This window comes from Botryllus schlosseri, chromosome 4 (assembly GCF_051294905.1).
Source record: "Botryllus schlosseri isolate E-star chromosome 4, Bs_hap1, whole genome shotgun sequence".
Taxonomy (NCBI): domain Eukaryota; kingdom Metazoa; phylum Chordata; class Ascidiacea; order Stolidobranchia; family Styelidae; genus Botryllus; species Botryllus schlosseri.
The window spans coordinates 23,133,669-23,144,241 of record NC_137239.1 but is presented as its reverse complement, the minus strand read 5'-3'; the positions used below and the strand labels follow the sequence as shown (position 1 = coordinate 23,144,241).

General features: G+C 38.5%; 1 long non-coding RNA gene across 1 annotated transcript; it reads right to left on the bottom strand.

Annotated features, from left to right (window-relative positions):
- Positions 1-328: 328 nt before the first annotated feature.
- On the bottom strand, positions 329-1,256 carry LOC145438288 (uncharacterized). Its single transcript, XR_013914906.1, has 2 exons — positions 1,062-1,256; positions 329-585 (listed from the first exon to the last, which is right to left on the bottom strand). It is a non-coding gene; the product is annotated as an uncharacterized LOC145438288 (long non-coding RNA).
- Positions 1,257-10,573: the final 9,317 nt, after the last annotated feature.

Genomic DNA, 10,573 nt, shown 5'->3' with positions numbered 1-10,573 from the left:
AATCTTGGTAAACAGTGCACTGTAAAAAATAAAAACCTCGATTTACCGCGAAATGTTTGGAAGCACGGTAGCCAGACATTTCGTAGTAATCTAACATTACCGTTAGTCAATGTAAATTTAACTTACACTCGTCCGGTAATCTCACTTTACACGCCAGACTGTAATGTTACAGTCACCTCCGGTATATCTAATCTACATGCTCTCCTGTACATTTGCGATCAAGACTGTCATTTTACCGCCTACCTACCTACATGCTGTCCCTGTAAATCAGGATTACATACCAGCTTGCAAATTCACGTACATCCATACCTATCGCAAAGCAACCCGATGCAAAAATATCGCAACATTTTCTTCACATCCCCAAAACGACATTGGAACAAACTGTATATTCATTCATGATATCACGATGGAGTGGTTATCGATGGAAAAATATTGCTGCCGGAGGTCTAATTCTTCTTTAGGAGACATGCAGTAACACGAGTGGTCTCAAGAAAACGTGAATTAATTCCACCACCGGCCAAACTTCCAATTTTTTTCTTTTTCTCGTTCTCATTCCTTCTGTGTAAGTAGTATCTTGCAGTTCCACTAAAAAGAATTCATGCGGAAGTCGCTATATAAAGCAAAGTTCCTAACGTTGACAGTGGACATGACATTATAAAGACTAAGACAAATGGGCTAACAAAAATATAACATGTTTTGAAGTACCGGTACTGGCACATTGTGTTATGACGGCTCCGCCTTTTACATGACATAGCAGAGATTCATGACTTTATCTCTGTATTGAAGCAAAAGGTTCCTAATTTAAGGTGGCTTGTGTGGCAAACAAATCCAGCAGTGGATGAAAACATATCTATGCTATGGCCCGAAAATGACATTACCAAGCCAACAGTTTCAACTCCTCCGCAGCGGAGTATGTGGTCACTATATAGGTCGACAAATATCCCAAAATAGAACAGAGAATGCGGCGAATGAAATATATCAATCATGAAATCTAAGTCATCGGGGGCTGGTGTGCAGAGTCAGATATTCACGGTAACAAATACTATGTAGTACTGTATTACCTTGTAAGATGCGTATTCCATTCAGCATTCCTAGGAATCTTCAACGATCGTGTCCACTTTCTTCAAGCACAACAAGCTTCGCTCCACCCTTTGCTCAAATCTCACTAATGGCCAGTGGCCACTGGCCAGACGACACTCGAACGATTTCGAAATAAATGGTATTCATCCGCTGACACATGACACCAATAATATTTACTGACCCATGGCCTACTAGTAGGCCATGACTGACCACGTTATAATGTTCGATCTGGGTCGTTTTTTCCATACAGAAACATTTAGCATTGCATATAGTCCCTTTTTTCATCTAATTTCGTATAAATTGATATATATTCCATGTGTTGTTCACTACTTACTGTACTTACCTAACCAGACGCTGCTTGTGATGTCACAGTTGTGCGTTGGTTGTTTACTACGAATCTCAGAAAAAGCAGTCACCTAATGAAACCTATTACAGGTCGCCTTGTCCGCCATTAACAAATGGTCAGCTGAGCATGCGGTGTTGATATTTCTAGTTTCCCCGAGCAATATTATACATCCTGAACTAATTTTCTAACTTATCAGCCTTATCCGTGACAACGAATGTAACCAGCGAGACTGGCCGTACAGCCATTGCCTTATAATATAATATGGCTACGGTGTACCACATTAGCTACGATTGTCAGTTATTTCTTGTACCCGACTAAGCTTAAATTGATACTAGGGCCAACAATTTCGGTATGACAGACCCCAGTCTCGCAAACGAGGTTCAATCAGGTCAAATCACCTCTAGAATGATATATCAGTAACATTCAGTTCTACGTATACATTGGCTGCATCGATGTTGATGCTAATCAATTTTGCCAATAGCCCGGTAAACTGCAGTAACGAGTAACTGTCAGTAATTTTGCGAAGAAATTCTGGTAACTTACTTTACAGCTATATTAAGGTAATATTACATATCAAAATGTAAAATGACAAGCTATGCACAGTAATTGGCTGCGACCGGAAATTCGTGGTAAAATTTACAGAGATTTCCCAGTAAATCTACCAGATTTTTTACAGTGTGCGGCTGTCTGTGAGATTGAGGTACAGCAGGTTTCCTTTACGAATCTCTCGGACATCGTCATGCATAATTGAATTGCAAAAATTTGTTTTTAATGAATGGATGTGCACTGCTGTGTCGAAAATCGAATTTTAGTTCGGTCTCTTAATGACACGATAAGCAAATAAACATGCTTTCTATAAGGAAATCAACACCAGAATGGTTTATACGCTTGAACGTTACCAGTCCGTGGGGTTTGTTACAACATCACCTGTTGAATATCGTTTCACTAATTCCAGAATATTTTTGTATCGTAAGAATCACGTGTTGCGATAAAACACTTATCTACTCTCACATAAGGTCACGCTTGATGCTGGAAACAAATTAATTTGATGCGGACCCCGTGCGGTGATAAACAATGTTATTATCAAATACCATGAAAATTTCGGATTCTTCCGTCTGGAGGTACCTAGTGCAGTCGTAACATTGCAAGAACTTCGTCTGCTTATGGGCTGGTTATATCGAACATGCCGACATATTGACGATTTGCAATTGATTGCATTAGCGGGATTATAGTTCCCTCCTGACGTCAAATCTCTATAAAATGCATGGGATCAATTTTTGGATAGAATTACACTGGTCTACAAATTTCGAAAAACATTTTGCGCCAAAAATTCTAATGATTAATTTTGGCTAATTTAAGGTTGCTGAATTCGATTCTGTGATCAGAATTTCTCTATCACGTCAAATTTCTTCCGTAGGAATTTTTCCCAATTTCGCAAATTAATCAAATTTCGACTTTCGTTAGTGACATCACGGTTAGCATACAACAGCAACAGATCAAATATTGTTATTAAAATCATCTATCACGAAACCTGGGTTGTTGTAGTACAGAATATGTGAGTTTTCGATGAACTTGAACCCAGTGATTTTTTATCTTCGCTCAATCAGAAGCTCTTTTCGACCCATAAAATTACACTAATTTACAAATTTCAAAAAAATGTTGCTCCAAAAATTTTATTGATTGATTTAGGCTAATATTAGGCTGCTGAATCAGATTCTGTGCCCTAAATTTCTCTATCACGTATATTTTTTTCAATATATGTATTTTTCTAATTTTGATAAATCAATCGAATGTCGGCTTTCGTTAGTGACATTACGGTGAGCGTACAACTGCAACAAATCAAATATTGTTATTGAATTATCTATAGTGATGAAACCTGGGTTGTTGTAGAACATAATAACTGAGTTTTCGGTGAACTTAAATCTAGTGGTTCTCCATCTTCTTTCGATCAGGACCTCTTTTCGACCAATAAATTCATTCGTGGATGTAGCTAATTTTAGTAGGTAGCAGTCATCATCTTTATATACCACTTTTTATTTAAAGATTGTGATTAGTAGCTCCGTACCTAATTTAGTTCTCTACGTTATCTTTCTTTATAACTCTGTCCTGCAGACCTAATCGGTCAATGCATTTTGTGACGTCACACTGCTCTTTCGTAAACGTAAAAGTTTGCCAACAACAAACATTGTATTGTTGGTATATTATGTAGAAGAGAATTGTTCACTCCGGTACATGACCTAAATATGTGGCCCGTCAAGCTTGTTTTGAAAAATTAGAAGAAACTGTCTGCTTTTTCAAAGAAAAAGGGGCTTATCGTGATAACTTGAAAGAATTTATCATCAATAATCTGCGCCTTTACTTATCATGCTAATTCTTCTTCTCCAGTTTTCATATTCTGTTACATTTTATCGGAATCGAGGAAAGTTATTCCCGAACGCTTTATTTATTATTGCCATGGTATATAGGGCTTCTTTTGCATTGTCTTTTATAGACAACCAGCTGCTTACTAACAGCTCAACACGAAACCTGAAGTGCGTGTTACTTCACAATAGAAATAAATATGCATCGGTTCTATGGCAGTCGATCCGTCTCGACCTAGGACATTTTGTGGCCTACAACAAATACCATGTGTTCTATGCTGGAAGATAGCCAGAGAGGAGCATTGGTTACTTTCTAGTGATGTTTTTATATGGTTTCGAGGTTTTTTCCTAGTGTTATGCGGGATTAAATGCCAGTTCTAAATGCAAACAGCTTATATTTTGATGGTTTCTGATTTGCCGTTATATTTTACTATGAATTAGAGTTGGTCAAAGGGATCGGCGTTGCTACTCAAGTAGCACAAGTAACGCCTTACACTTCTACCCAATTAATAGTAGAAGTAATAATTTCCAAGACATCTGAAAACTATTTCAAGCGGAATACGAAATGAAAGGTCTGAGGAAGTCAGTAAATATCTAAGTAAATTTGGTCGGTGGAAGGGTGGTCGCATACATTCAACAGTTGGTTGGAGGTGGCTACATACGAAATCGCAAGATGCATCGTTGTAGCTAACACAAAATGACTATGATAACGCCACCTAAGGATAGAATCTTTGAAAAATATATTCAGTTACCGTGATTCAGTGGCTATTTCAGGTGCTTGTTATGATAATTTAACTCATGATAGTGGTGGAATATTATCCTGAACTACTTTCTACTTTACAAAAACCTAATTGCAAATGTAATAAGTTAATCCAGAATACTGTTCAGGTAGATGCTGAAGTAGTTGTAAAACATTACCCCTGCAGCAAGTACTGCAAGTAGCCCAAATCTACTTGGAGTAACTCGAAAAAGTAGAAATATTCAGCATACATAATATCTCAACAACGTGATGTGATGAAGAAAATATAACGCCAGATTCGTATTCAGCGCCCCCAAATTAGGTGTAATTGACCCAAAGAAGTCCTGGCGCAAAAATCGTGTAGACCAGTGTACTTATAGTCTGACAACCTCAGATACTATATGCGAAATGAAGGAGGATGCCAGTTTTTCCTAAAATTATTTTTGGGGCAACAGGTTGTTTGCTATATCATCGCATTTATACAGTCCAGTCGGTGGTTATTCATGATTGCAAGTCGATTTCAGTGGCGGCTTTAACGACTCGCTAACACCGTTAATCAGAAAGTGTGAATGAGGTTACTGGGGGATTACGATCCTTATTCGAGACACATGAGATTTCATCCGACTGATGTCGTGAAATATCAAAATCGTCGCTCGCTGATCGCTACAGAGTACCGTCTCTTATCAGATCTGATAAGGGACGCATAAGTTTCGTCAGTAATCGCTATAACGTTATTGATCCAAAGTTCAGCTTTCAGTTTCGCAACACCAACGCCCCTACCACGTTTAACTCTGACAGACACATCTATCTCCGTATCTGTTTGGAAGAGGGGTTCGATTGGATTGCTCGGGGCCTACGATACTTAGTTATTACCCCGGATTGCTACATTAAAATGTATTTGGAAACAAAAATACTTGACATCAACAAAACGGATAATATAGGTTTGGTGCTGAAAAGGATTTTTTGACAAATGCATACGCAGACTGTTATACCTATGTGTATATACAGTCATAAACACAGTCTTTCAGTCAGAATTCACAGATGTCATGGTATAATTCAGTTCAAATCGGAGTGATTTGACTGACAGTAAAAAACAGTCAAGGAGGAAAATTCCGGACACAATACAATGAGTGACAACGACACCTATATACGTCCGACTGAATCAGTAAACACGTTACTAGACTTGTCACAGGAAATCTATCACAAGTTCGCACTTTAACATCTTAGATAAAGCGATATCCTTGCGACAGTTTCAGTCGGCTGTTCGCCAGTTGTCAGCGCAGACACTACAGATCCGTACAAATAAGCGGAGGCATGGCCTACTAAAATGAGTTCGTAGGCCATGGTGGAGGTAGGAATAATTTTATTCCGTCTCGTGATGATGCATTTGGTACGCCGCGAGTTTGTATAGAAAATATGCTATATGTATTCTCCTGACGCCAGTCATGAATCCGATACGACAATATTAGCTGATATGCCGGAAATCTTATATATCAATGATAGAAACTCAACGGCGGGAAATATTATCCGAAGCAGACGATCGTGCGTTTTCTATTACTCTACTCGCAAGACAGAAGCCATTATACCCCGCGCACAGTGTACATATATCATGTAACGCAATGGTTGAGATGTAACCTAGTTCCGACAGGCAATCCATTGCGACTGAAAACATGATCATCATATAATGGAAATTAGAATGGCAGGATAGACCGACTGAAGGTGATATACTCACGAAATCTAACGCTCGGTCACGGATTTGAGAAAAATACTACGAAATGTCACGTTGCTAGAACCGCGCCGGATACGATTTGGATTTTGCGTTTTTCTGTCAGTGTGACTTTGAGTAATTTCAAGAGTTCAAATTACTTGTTTTCATTCATGTCACGGCCATGGCAGACATATCATATGCACATATATATATCAAACATGGTGTCATCCAATTGTAATTTGCCATATTAATTTAGCTTACTTTTTTAGGACTTATTTATAACGATGCTAGTATTGTTCAATAAGTAATTGGGGCATTTTTTCTGCTTTTGCATTATGAATAAAATAGGTTTTAGAATAAACACGTACGCTAAGTATGCATAATATGGTGATAGATATTAGATGTACCACATCAGTATCTGAACCAGTATCTGCTACCTTTAGTATAAATAATGGTTTCGTTATTGCATCTTTAGATATCTGCTGGGGCCGTTATTGTACATGGAAGCGGACCCAATTTAAAAATTCTTCGTACATCTTCTGCGTCGTGACTTTCCATTGATGAGTACCGGCGAAACTATTATCACTTATCAGTGACTCATGAATTTGTGACGGCTGGTGCCGGCCACCCATCAGTTGAATGCTTGTTCTGGGGATTGTTTCAAGTTTAAGCCCTCTCAAGGTACTTTCCATCGATTCGTTTGGGTAGTAAGTGATAGTCTGGTGATGATTGTAATATTTAAGTTGCAGTTGCAGTTGCTGTAATGAAATCCAAGGAATGCTCGTGTTGTATTATGATTTACTAGTCCCTTAAAGTAGATTGAACTAAATGCATCGCTTGACGCTTGGGCAATGAGCATTACACGCGATGACCCATGTTGTGAGTATACAAATGTTATCGTGGTAAAGTCACCCTTTCTCTATCTCTCGCTTATTCACTCTCTCCCAAGCGATCCCATCAAAGCAAGTGGATTTACCACAACACAAATCGTAGATCTAAAATGAGTTCGTGTTCATCGAGTGTACATCAGAAGATTCATGTGGAATGGACCTCGTTTTTCCTGAAGCAGTCCAACCCGCCAGAAATCGACAGCCTTATGAAAGGCCAATGATCCCAGCATATTAAACGTTCATCCCCCAATAAATCCACATAAGTACTGGCCTTAACTCATCCCGTATTCGAGGTTCGAGAATGATTCATGCCTCGGGAGAATGTGATATCGTGTTTCCTATCCATACGTTATCGTAATCGCTTGGAAAACTTCCAAATTCCTTGCCTTGCTAAAGAATCTTAATAGTGATGGACTGATAAAGGGGCGACTTCTGGATAACCTCAACTGACCAGTAAATGCCACCATCGGCCGTGATGATGTATATGGAGGATTTATTTGCGCGATCCTTTCTTGCCAATCATATACATTACTTGCAGCTTGAAAGGATTATAATTTGGAAAACTTTCGATAGCTCTGTCGGTTTAGAAGATTTCAACAAAATCTCTACAAGAGTTACCAGCAGAAAGACGATTGCCTGACGTTTTTAAAGAAAAGATCTTCTAGCAGCATTCAATTCGGTCGTCTACTAGCTGGGAAGTACCCATTAATCAAACCGAAATAGCCTAATTTGACGATTATACATAATATAGCAGAAGGAATGTTGTGATTGATTAATGCGAGTTCGCGTTAAACATATTGCAACGCATACATGCCTAAATCACACACCTCGTGTATGCGCTACCTATAATTACGCGGTTTCTTGTGTTTTGACACTATATAGTTCGGCTCAATTGCGGTACATTGTTGACGTCTGGCGATAAATCTAATTATGTTATTTCTCGGAAGACAATCCCGTATGTCCCTTATCATTTCGTTTTAGGCTAAAAAAATTCCCGGAGAAGGTGCAGTAGATATTCTCGAATCAAAGGGATTTGCTGTCTTTGTTCACAAACAAATGTTTTCTTATATAGTCGGATCACCGCACTTTCACATTCACCTCCCTTTTGAAAGTCCTGCTATTTTACAATGCCAATCGGTAGAATCTCTGTATAATTGCGAATACGAGAAGATGCAGTAAACCTGTCGGATGAAATTCGTACATAGGCCATGCATGGTTCCTTCATACTAGGGCTATGAGCTATTGGTTGTAGTTGGTACATATGGAAGACCTATAACGCTTACATGACCTGCCACTATGGTTTGTTGATGACGCAGATTTATGCGTTGCAAATCAAGCTTTAGACCTGCATGGTGAATGCTGAACCTGTTTTGTTTTATAAAAATGCTACAACCTGTTTCTTGGAATTCTACTGATACAGATATTAAGTACGCTATATTTGAAATCCGACATGTAATCGCTTCGATCGTAGTCGGTCGGTCACAGTCTACTTGTTTTCCCCCTCTGGACCAGTTTAACTCAATTCATTTTAACTCAGAGACTGCTATAAATTCAAATGTACAATTCCAGCAGACATGAGAAAATATCACCTATACCTTTCCCTTTAAACAAGAAAAACGACACAGGACGCAAACATTTGAAAATGTCAAATGATAGATATTGAATATATTCATATGTGTACGACGTTGCATGGCTTCTAAATAATTTATTTTTATAAGTGAACACTTCTACATTTTAAAGATTTTCTGCATTTTAATTAGGTGAACAGGTATATTACATGGTAACTGGTTTTGTTAATATAATATGTTATATGATGCCATATTTTGTGAATTATCCAGATACAGCAGGGCCGGAAGAAGCAAATTAAATTTATATACGCCATAGAAGTCAACCGCTATAGGGATTATTCAAAAATTAATTCCGGAGTAATGCCGGAAACAATAAACTGTTACTTGTAACTCCTATCTTATTAGTAACCATGATTTGATGGAACACCACCTTCAGCGCTCGTCTTATGGCATTCTAGCGGTAGACACTTGTCACTTCATTGATCTAAAAAACAACAATATACCGGCACCGCATTTGAAGTTGATTCGCATAGGCGGATAATCTTTTAAGACTTATTCGAATGGAACATCGGTATGTCAAAGTTAAGTTACCTGAAGATATTTTAGATAAATCATCTATATGTGCGAGTTATTACGTAGAAGATATCGCGCTATGTCATGATCTGCGAAATAATATTAAAGGTTATGCATCTGCGGTTTCATCAGAATGTACTAAGAGAGCGTCATAGCAATCATAAAGTTCGAAGTTGGTTCAAGATCGAAAAGTGTGGTTCGTCTCTTGACTGTTTGTTGGGTAAATACAAACCTTTTGCGTATTAGTAAACAAAACCCTTTGAAGTCACGATATACTGTGGATGCGTTATATAAATATAGTTACCTTCAGTTTTTGTTGCGTTAGCATCAAATAACATGTTGCGCGGATTAGGGTATTTCGGATTATGGTATTTCGATTATAGGCATTGCTAATGTATGAACGTTAATAGGAAATTTCTGTCTCAGTGCACTGTTGACGCTCGCTTTAATCGAGCGTCTGTATTAGGAGCAGCAAAATTGCGGTGAACTTCGTAAATGCACATACAGAGTTCACGGAACATAGAGAGTTAACATGAGCAGTTTGAGCACTGCTGGCCAAAAAGTTTATAACCACGGCCAAATGTGTTGATCAGCACTTTCATTTATCATGGACAAAACTTTCTGAGAAAATTAAAAGATGCTATGTGAGTCATCGGTCGCTGAAATACCATATGGGTATATTGTATACGGAAGAATGCGAAATCCTTCATAGCGACCGAATTGTGAAAATTCTACTTATACAATGGGTAATGGGTTTCGTCCCGCCATTACTGATCCAAAATAAAGCAGTGTAGAGCCCCCTTTTCTGCCAATGTACAATTGTAGACATGATTAATCGATGGATATTCAACATATTCGTATAATCCACTCCGAAACCATCTCAATAACGTGTGCGATATAATTTAGATTCTGACAAGTTGATATGGAAGATCGAATCCTGTACGTACATCTCTGATTTATGTAGATAACGCAACGATGGCGCATGTCGACACCAATCACAACAGTGCGACTATCAGGAATTCTTCTTGGATTTCTGAAGTATGAATGCGTCCATTGTCTGCCACCTCGAATGTACGTTCTCTGGCTGTTCCGCGGCTTCTCTCAGATGCTCAGGGTGATCGAATATGGGAATAGAAGCCCTCGGTCGACATCGGGATCGAATGCCCCACTAAACTCCACTGGAAATACAGCATCGGTAACGTTCAAGTAAATGATATATATTTTGTTAATCTAATATCGAATCGTCGACTTTCGCCAAATTTAGCCTGGTGTAAGCAACAAATGAATAGCAATGCCAGATTTACATCAA